The 10,000-nt window shown below is 38.7% G+C and overlaps 1 protein-coding gene and 2 long non-coding RNA genes across 3 annotated transcripts in view; 1 reads left to right on the forward strand and 2 right to left on the reverse strand.

The window, feature by feature from the left end:
• The window catches only part of LOC138050005 (uncharacterized), a 25,502-nt gene extending 18,293 nt beyond the window's left edge, over window positions 1-7,209 (reverse strand). The window contains exon 1 of the mRNA XM_068896500.1: window positions 6,953-7,209. The gene's annotated coding sequence lies outside the window, so the exon portion shown is untranslated. The remainder of the gene's footprint in view (window positions 1-6,952) is intronic.
• A 390-nt stretch (window positions 7,210-7,599) lies between these two features.
• LOC138048897 (uncharacterized) lies at window positions 7,600-9,169 on the forward strand. Its single transcript, XR_011132245.1, has 2 exons — window positions 7,600-7,732; window positions 7,912-9,169. It is a non-coding gene; the product is annotated as an uncharacterized lncRNA (long non-coding RNA).
• LOC138048896 (uncharacterized) overlaps window positions 8,924-10,000 on the reverse strand; it is a 1,704-nt gene continuing 627 nt past the window's right edge. Inside the window, exon 2 of the long non-coding RNA XR_011132244.1 lies at window positions 8,924-10,000. This exon is cut by the window's right edge and continues 109 nt beyond it. This is a non-coding gene — a long non-coding RNA (uncharacterized lncRNA).

The raw sequence follows: 10,000 nt of genomic DNA on the forward strand, positions 1-10,000 counted from the left end.
CTGGCGTACTTTTCGCAAATAATAACATTTTTGTGAGCTTGATGTACTTTCCGAGTTCGAACAAAGAGACGATGCTATTGGACTGACTCTTCCCTCTGTGATACGTGAAATGGCTTCATTCAAAACCATGCGCCTTTCCTGACGACTTTGTTCTTCATCTATCCAAAAACTGACTTCCTGATCTTCGTCTTCAATGCTACAAACGGTGCTATCCAAGGTGATTTTAACCTCTTCGTCTCGTGAAGTTGGATCTGAGGAACCTTCCAGAAAAGCAAATGCAGCGTTTAAATTTGCTTCTTCAGCCTCTTCCACAGGACTTACTTTCTTTCCAGTGACATTACTTTCATCATCTCCTTGTTCCTAAAAATTGTGTTAATTATACGGTAACTTACTGACGCGTGGATTCAACAAATGATCTATACTAGTCATCAAATCTCTCTCAAAAGTTTGAACGCCACCTTTAGCGACTCTCCAACGACAATCCTTTTCATCTCTCACCCGTCTATGTAAAAAAAGTACTCAAGAATGGTCATACACATCTTTGCGATAATTTATTGACCTGTCTAAAATTAACATAATAAAAATCGATAGACTCAATTCGCCTTTTATTTGAAAACTAAATATTTCTGTCACATGTCCCGTTATTGTCAACGCGGGAACGTTAGATATTTACCTCGCCGCTTCGCGGGTCGGTAAATATCCACCGCTAGCCACCTCCACTTCGGTGAATAGTTGTGAATTATACCGAGGACGTAGTAATAAATGCTTTCCTCGTATCCAGTTTCCACTACACTTTTTAAGTCACGTGACACTGATGTGCTATAATTACCCGCGGGGAACTCCCATTCGAAAGGGGCGGGGATGCTCGTCGGAAATTTTGAGTTAAACCCCTAAAGGAGACCAATCTGGGCGTGGCCCAACCCTTTTTTGACCCCTAAAAGCGATCATTTTAAAGTTTGATTACATGAATCGTGTAAATAAATGGAATCGAAACTATATAATTTTTTAACATTTCTTAACCCTAAAAGAGACGTCTACGGCTAAATATAATGGTGTTTTGCCCAGAATACCCTAAGCGTGACTAAAATCTGAAATTTACACCCGTAAGTGAGACGACGAGCATCCCGCCCCTTTCATATGAGAGTCCCCCCCCCCCTCCCCTTGGGTATAATTATTCCTTGAATTTTTAACAATACCCTTTCTGGCAAAGGGAGATATTTATGAAGAAAGTCAACTAACTTGCTTCTGTTTACAATTTAATAAAACATTCCTATCTTATTTTACAATGCTTTGATTATCGTTACGAGATCATTATAAACGTACTCAACCGCCCTAGTGAGGCAAGCTTCGGAAATAAAATTCCTCGAAAGACTATGAGAATTAAATTGCATTGCTTTCAAAAGACAACAGATTCATATACGGGAGATTATTCAAAATTACTTTGCATATTGTGCAATTAAGCATCACCAACGAAAGAGAGAGGATAGCTCCTGCTACAGATAACTGAAACAATTTTTTTTTGGTATAATTTGTCACGGTATCTTAGGGTGCATAGCTTGTTAATCTCAAATGAAAGGAAAACACAAACATTAAAACAAAGTAAAATTAGACGCAGGTGTAAAGATATTTTTCTTGAAATTTCAAACACTTTGGATTATACATACCGGAACCAATTTCAGGGACTTCTTTTCGCCTCTGTGAATTGGATACGAGCATCTAGGTGGACGCTGCTGGAAATGTGTAAAGCCGGCACGATTAAGAATAAGTTCGTATTCGGCTAGAATATTGCTTGTGCCAATTCCGCGGCAGCCACTCACACCTAGACTAGTGAGGTAACCAGACAAATCCTTCCTGCAAGCTCTAAGAGGTATGATACTTGCGTCTTCTGGTGCGTACGGGGTTGGACCGCATGTCCTGTCGCTTGACGAAAAGGAACAACTCACTTGTAGTCAACTTTTTCCTTATGTCTTAAACAAGTCAAAGACAAGCTCACAAGGTGTCCAAATTTAATTAGTGACGTCCTGAGGAAAGTGCGCAGTTATCAGCCAATTATTTTCGGCAATTTCTTAGCTATTTAGCAGATCGAACTCGGATCTCTGCTATTAAAACAGCGTCATTTTTCAGCCAACAGTAAAAATTTGGAAGTTTTGAGGTCACACTTAGACCCCATTACAGGCATGATCCTTGATATTCTGCACACGTGCGAAGAAATTTATTTTCAGCTGTTACAAGGCAAGACGGAATTAACAAATTGAAAATTACGGTATCAGTGAAAGAGTCCCCCCCCCCTCTCGCCCTCGCCTCGTCCATGCCTAGCTCTTCCTCCCTTCCTCCGAAATAAGGACAAGGGTGAAGAAAATAAGAAAAATGAGGATAATAATGATAACGATAATGATAAACCCGAAAAGGAAATCAAACATTCAATCGGGCTAGGTTGCTAATTTAGTAAGAAATATTCCCGTATACCCCGTTACAGTGGAGCCTCGATATAAAGAAGAGTCAAAGAAAATATGTTCGCTAAAACGAGGTATCATGATGTTGAGACTTTTTTTCCAAGGATGTTACTATTAGTAAGGCCAGGAGTTTCCTTTGCTTTACCGACGACTTTTACGAAGGGTTTTTTTTTCTCGAAGGTGCCACTCCTTTCTAATGCCAACCCACCCCCCCCCCCCCCCCCCCCCCCCCCCCCCACTCCTCCCGCGGCTACGCTCCTCGAAGTAACCAGGGCGGAAAGAGACCGGGCGGTGAAACGAGCGGGTCCGAGCAAAAAGGTGTGATGCAGTAGACTGGGGTCTACTAAAAAGCCTTTTCAAAATGGCGGCAAGTGTTGAGATCGGCGACTCACTCGAAGAATTGGAAGAAGTGTTTTTACAGGACATCACAGACGACTTTTTTTATTTGAACGAGAAAAAAAATTCTTCAGATGTTCCAGACACATAGCTGATGTTAATGTAACAAACATTTTCTCTCTGTTCTTGATTGGTTCTCTCCTATAACCTATGGTCTTACCTTACCGCAGGAGGAAAAGCCGGCAGGGCAAGCAACCCCCCACCCTTAGCTCAAGGTCTAGATCCGCCACTGATTACCACAATATTTTCTGTAGTTGAATGATAATTCAGCTAATTATGTGCCGCCTTACTGTGAGTACAATAGTTGTGCAAAGGTTAATCATGCCTTTAGAAATCAGTCATGTTCAGAGATATTATTGGCACAGGATTTGGGGAAAGTGTTTTTATTGTCATTATTGAGAGCTTACTGAACACAGGCTGACCAGGGTGCACCTCAGGCTAAATGACATACCATCGTAGCTTACTAGTTAGTATGAAGAGTTGTACAGTGTCAAGAGAATTTGGTAAGCCTATTTATGGTTAGCTCTCACAAGCAGAAATAGTAACATGCTATTTTCAAAACAAAATAGAAAATAGAGCTAAATATTGTTACCTATTACCATTAATTATCTGAAAATAAAAGTCCTGCCTTCCACATTATGTACACAGTGTGACATTGCAAATCTTCTAATTTGCATAATCTAAAAAAAAAAATTAAACTGGAAATATGAGACAAGATATTACAAGGTCGTAAATGCTATTGCCCTCATTTTTTGAATGACCTTTACAAAAGAGTGATAAATGTATTTTTTTTGGATTATAGGCTCCATAACCCAATCAATAAGACTGGAATTTTGCAGAGTGGTTAAGCATTTGAATCACAAACCCTGTGAGGGGAGTCTGAATGTATGGCAAAAACCTCTACTTTGTGTACGAAATACAGATGACATAAAATAATGGAAACAGGCGACAAGAAACAATATCGCACCAAAATATAATGTCTTGCAAACAGTGGTTAAACAATAATTATGTTACCATTTGTCTGGTCCCCCAAGAAGGAGCCATATTAAATTAAAGATGAACTGTCCAAGTTAAATTAAGTTTGGTTATTTAATAGCAATACATCAAGCAGCCGTTAACCTAGCAACCTTTGTAGCTTTCTTAATTGGTGTTGATAGAAGAATCCTCCTTACAAGAAGGGTTTCTCTCCACTAACTAAAACATATTCACTAATTAGCAGGTAGTTTGAGGGCAATATTGTGTGTGAATGGTGAGTTGAGGAAAAATCATAGACAAAATTTAGGATTAGTCTGTAGAATGAGGGGGAGAAATTTACAAAGCAAACTCTCAACCCCAAAATAAGGTTAACAAATGAAACAAACTGTGTGAAATTAAAAACTTGAATCACAGAAACAGCCAGATAGTACATGTATGAAAAACTGAATCACGTAGGAGGGATTAACAAATATTTTACTATGGCGGTGATGTCTCCAAAAAGGCTTGTGGTGTATGAGACCACCTAAGCAGAAACAGCCACAAGTCAAAAAGAGACCTTGCCGAGTGCTGGATTATGACACTGACACCTTGAAAACAATATGAAACAGAGAGTTACTGTATTGATTTGTGCTAATTGATTGAGTAAAAGGGCTAGATCAGCCACACATAAGCCCTCAGACCCCCAAAAATAGATGCCTGTGATCCTTGAGTGTGAAATAGTTATGCTATATTTTTTAAGTTCTCTGTGTCGTGTTGCTAGTCAAGCCTTAAACAATAAATACAGTCATTGTTATTTTTTAAGGGATGTTCCAGGGCTTATGCTTGTAATTATTTTATTTATGTTTCACACAGTGGAACAAAAATTTGATCATATTGATCAGCCACAGGTTAGCTTATTTGTTTGTGTCCAAACTGCACAAAGGCAAAGAAAACAATATGGGGTTTGGGAGAGGATGGGGTCAGTCTTAAAACGTAGCAGTAGTGATAGGCTACAAATTGCTTTTCCTCACGGGAGGATATTCTACAAGGAACTGTAATCATTGCTTTGTCCTCAGTTGTTACAAAATATGAAGGAGTTGCCATGGAATAGTATGGCTTTTTGCATAGTTATCCCTAAGGGGGCAACGACATGGTATTTACAATAACTCATCAGTTTTGCATTCTTTTCCTGTGATCCATTTTAAGTCTGGTCTACATATTACCTCGAGATCAAACATTGTTTGCCATGTTATGAAGTGTTCTGACGCATCAGTCCTTCTGTGGAATGTTTGTTGAAGCTCTTGTTTCCAGGCTTTGAAGTAATTAAGTACTTGCTTTAAGTTGGTAACACGTTGATCTGTTATTGACTGCAGTGGACTGTTATCTTTGAAGACATTCCAAAGCATTTCACATTTTCATAAATTCTTGTGTCTTTTCTGAGGTGTTGTGCAAAGCCATCATGTCTTTGCAAACGTTTTCGGACAGAGTATTAACAGCAAGCTTTTCTCGTATTTTATTTAAATTATCAAGATAAACTTACAAGCGCCTTGATTAAACCGTATTTGTTGTTTGTTGATTTTCCCAAGCGGGCGAAATCTTGAAAATAGTTTTTTATTGTCGGTAAAATTGACTGCGGCGGGCGATTCGTCGCGAGCGATTTTAAGTGAGCAAGTTTGAAGTTCTGAAACGCTGCTATATCCAAATATATCCAGCTGGTTTTTTACTATGTTTTGTAAAAGCTATCGATCTTAAACATATGTAAAATTTAGAGTGGAGAAATGTGGAGTACTCGTAAAAGAAGGAGCGGAACACGGCTTGGTCACGATAAGCGGGACATACCTGCATTCGACACTGTCTTACTTCACTCAAATTTAAGCAGCTTCCGACGAAAATACTTGAGTTATATTCCAACAGACAAAATAGTAGTGAGTTTTGGGTCAAAAATATCAAAAAAGCCTGCAAATAATACACTGCTGGTGGCCCAAAAATAAAGAAAGAAAACGTGATTTCCGGTTTGTTGGGAGGATATTTTTGGCAGCCATTAATTGCACCGGAAGCGCGGAAGGAGCGCTCGTGCCAGTCCTTCTCCGCATCACACATTGGACCAAGAGCGGACTGCCCGTTTCACCGCCCTAGGTATAAGCGCCCTGAAGTAACAGTTGGCTAGTGCCGGTCCTCCCTTCGCCGTAAATTTTCAAGATGGCGCGGTCTTGTGATAATTCCTTTGTTTACCTTTTGGCTTAAGTACCTTTTGCTCGTTTTTATACATACCAATCGCGGTATTTCATCAGGTTTTATGTTTATCTACATTTTTCTAACTGCTTATCGTACTTAATAGCACACAAGCGCAGAAAAATCGTCAGAACGGCTAACAGCAAACACGAACCGAACAGCGATGTTTTTAAGGCCAAGTCGAGTAACCGTAAGAAATGTATTAGTATTAGTATTCTAGTTTCTTCCTGTTTCAATGGCCCAAAATGATTATTAGTGTTTTGGTTACATGGATGATAGTAGACTGCATTCTAGCTGTCAGACTTTCATTAGCCTTTTAGTTGTGCGCTTTAGCTTAATTTAAAAAAGACCGATTTTTGGCTCTTCTACAGACTCTGAGTTTAGGTCAGGAAAAGTTTAAACGTTTTAGTCCTGCCCGGGACTGTCTAACAAAGATCATGGTTTTAGAAAGTAGCCCTGTGTTGTATTGTACCGTGTAAAAAATATAAGCATCGGTCGCCCAATTTTAAGGATTCTGTGAGTTTCAGAAAATTGACAAAATTTGCTTGTAAAAATGGCGCCCGAGTCGGACAAATAAAGTGATGCTCGTATCTCTAATACAAGAGCAGTAAAGGACTTATGTTTGGTATATTTGTTCATTACTCCACCTAACCTTTCTACGATGTTAGTATGAACTAATTCTGTTGACCCCCTTCCGTTGACATTTTTAACATTTTGCCCGGTTTTCTCTGACAACCACTCTTAAATTGTTATATCGTTTCTTTTATCCGCAGCAACCGAACAGCGTGTTTTCTAGAACTTAATCTGCAGTTCATATTTACCAGCCGTACAGCTACGCATCAAAACATTGATTAAATGTCGCCACTCGTATTTCGAGCAGAAATACTCTCGTTCATTGTATCACGCAAGTTACATACCTTTTTAGCAATTGTCGAAGCAGTGTAAAAGCTCTTTTCCCCTTGCTATCTTTTTTGGCCTTGGCTCGACTCCTTCTAATCATCATACCTCGACTTCTTCCAGTCATCGTTTCTCGGTATGGCTTGTAGTATTGTTTCGCAGTCCTGTATGTGGAACGTTCGACTTCGTTTTGTGGTGTACCGTGTATCTTAGATTGAGTACAATCTTTTACGTTACGAAATATATTTAAACGCGGGATTCGTCACTCAGATATCTCCATCGGACTTCGTCGTATTTGCATTTGAATAAATAGCGTAAGCTGTATCGAGGGACTTTCCCCACGATATCGAAAATGGTATGTTTTTTCGGCTAGAGCTAGGAAAACCAAAATTATCTGGCATTTTATATACCTTTATAATTAAAATACTGAAACATCTTTTTCTGGTTTTGAATCTCTTTATCGTTCAATTTTTATTTATTGTTATGTTCTACTCCAAGCGCTCAAGCTTTAATCTCTCAGGTTAAAATTTCAACTTGAATACACGGGAGGTCATCTGTCTTTTCTCACTAGATGCTTAACTAGGCCCCAGAGGAGGTTGGACAGCTGTCACGTGATAAATTTCGACCAATGAGCAGCGTTCATACATATCTTCATGTCGGACGAAAAGTTCAATGGAGAAACTCAAAAAGCCCTCGGTTAATTCGGCATTTTTCCGCTTTGGTTTATTGATAATTCACCATAAATGCGCCAGATTAAACATATTGGAGTTGTTTTTCATTGCTATGAAGGCAATTTAAAGGTAAGACGAATTTTAATCGTACATTTTTATAATATTTTACGAAGTCCCACATTGCATTGTTTTGTTGACACGCTTCGAGTGTGCCCTTTTTAGAAATCGATTTCTCGCTTTGTGTTCACTTTAGAGTCTTCAATTATGCAACACTATATAGCATAACAAATGGATTTTCTATTTTATAGGTCGCCCCCCCCCCTTGCCCCCGCAACGGATTTTGAGTTATTGTTGTCGAAATACAGCAAAACGGATTGCAAGATTTGTTGTGTTCGCATGACATAATGGCGCGGAATGTTACCTCTTTTCGAAGAGTACACGGGGAAAATGTGGCCAGATAAGATCTATTTTTCATGTTTTGCTGAGCTAAATGCTGCTGAAAATGTATGGAAGCTCAAGGAGGCAGCACATATCATCTGATGATACGCAAGGGAAGCTCCCAAAACAAGCACCAAGAGTCAGTTCAAGCTCGAGGAAAACCCTGTTTCACTCTTAAACCGGAGAACCATTGTTGTGTATGAAGTATTCTTGTTGATCAGTCAATTGTCCCCACAAGAGATAAGAGAGAGTGGTTCATGATAGAAAAACTTTTCGATTATTTAAGGTGTTTCTTCTTCTTTTAAGATTCAGAACTCGCTAATCAAATAAGATTTTGTGTTAAAATTTGTGATATGGTGCCAAATTACATCTGCTGATGTGGGTTCAAAAAGGCTCAAAACAGTATTGACACTCTAAATCGACTTGATTAGTTGATGGGTTATAATTAGTACAACAATACTGTATCATGCTTCCATACATACGTGAAACACCAAAATTATATTTGTGCTGCCATTATTGTGATAGCATGAAGGAATCAATTGCTTATATTTTATCTTCAGGTACTTATAACTAACAAAAAACAAACTTAGCAAACCCAATTTTTATTGTAATAAAGTGATGAGCAAATTACCTAAACAGAAATGTTCATCTTGGTTTGCTGCTCACTTTTTGGCCAGTGCTAAGAAATGTTAAAATTAATACTCCAAACATCGGTACTGCTATAAGTTCTTGCAGAGGAAAACCTGCATGTTTATCTTTCCATAGTCCACTTATGCATGTTATCAAGGGCTTCTCAGTTGCAATGGCATCAAGAACAAGCTTTCCAATGAGGTACATCAGATGGGGAGAGGAAGGAGTGAAAACGAGCGACCTCAGACTGAGTGCAGTAACACAGTGCTTTATTCCATAACTGTCAACTGAGCTGCATTTTGTTTTTCAGGAGATTCAACTTGTCTTTGCCTAATATGTAGCCCTAACAATACACGATATTGTTTTGGTACCGTGTATCATTGTAGTGCCATGGTAGATGTCTTACGTAAATAGCCCCCCTGAAAAGACATGTTGTTACTAGTATAATACTAAACCCAGAAAGATTGAAGAAAATAAAAGAGACTGGAGAAACATTGATTTGAGGCTGACATGTTGACCACTTTCAAGTTCCTTGAAATTGCCATATCACCACAAGCCTGATACCTTTCCAAGACAAAATCTCACTGCAGTTAAGCTCTGTCCGGCAGGGTTAGTATTTGAATGGGTGAGCTCAAAATATTCGACTTTCTGTGAGAAAAAAAAAGGACCAAAAGTTCTATTTTAATGCTCAAAAAATGCAAACCAAGCAAGGTGCAGATTTTGTTAGCCTCCCTTATGGATAACAAAAAATAAATAAATATTGAATGATATACAGTTTTTACACTCTTATAACCTGATGACGTAGTGTGTAGTGCACTTACAGTGCACTACGTCTACCACGGAAATACCTTAAAACACCAACGTGCACAGCACATTCTTATCTCCTGAAATTTCACTACTTCTGAAAGTACTGTTAGGTCATGTGAGCAATTTGACTATCAGGGGGCTATCTTCACAAGATAAGCAGCATTTCTCTGAACAAGAACCCCCAAAAAACAAATGGATGATATCTTATTTCAGAAGGTAAGCATTGGTGACTTATTTTATGTTAAGATATGTTCTGAAACATTACGATACATGAACTACCTGTCTACCAAGGGCAACTTTCAGTGACATGGTGAACTAAAATTATATTTTCAATTTTAAGGACAGACTATTTACAGTTTTCCAGTCCATTATGTGACAAACAATAAAACATTTCCTTTTTCATGAATGTCCTCATTTTCCTCTGTGTCATCCTTTAATGTTTGACCAAAAAATATTCCATGGCCAGCCGTTCCAGGTTTCTGGGAAAGACGAACAGTTGCATCAACATTCATCCTGTCAACA

This window comes from Montipora capricornis, chromosome 5, assembly GCF_036669925.1.
Source record: "Montipora capricornis isolate CH-2021 chromosome 5, ASM3666992v2, whole genome shotgun sequence".
Classification (NCBI taxonomy): Eukaryota; Metazoa; Cnidaria; class Anthozoa; order Scleractinia; family Acroporidae; genus Montipora; species Montipora capricornis.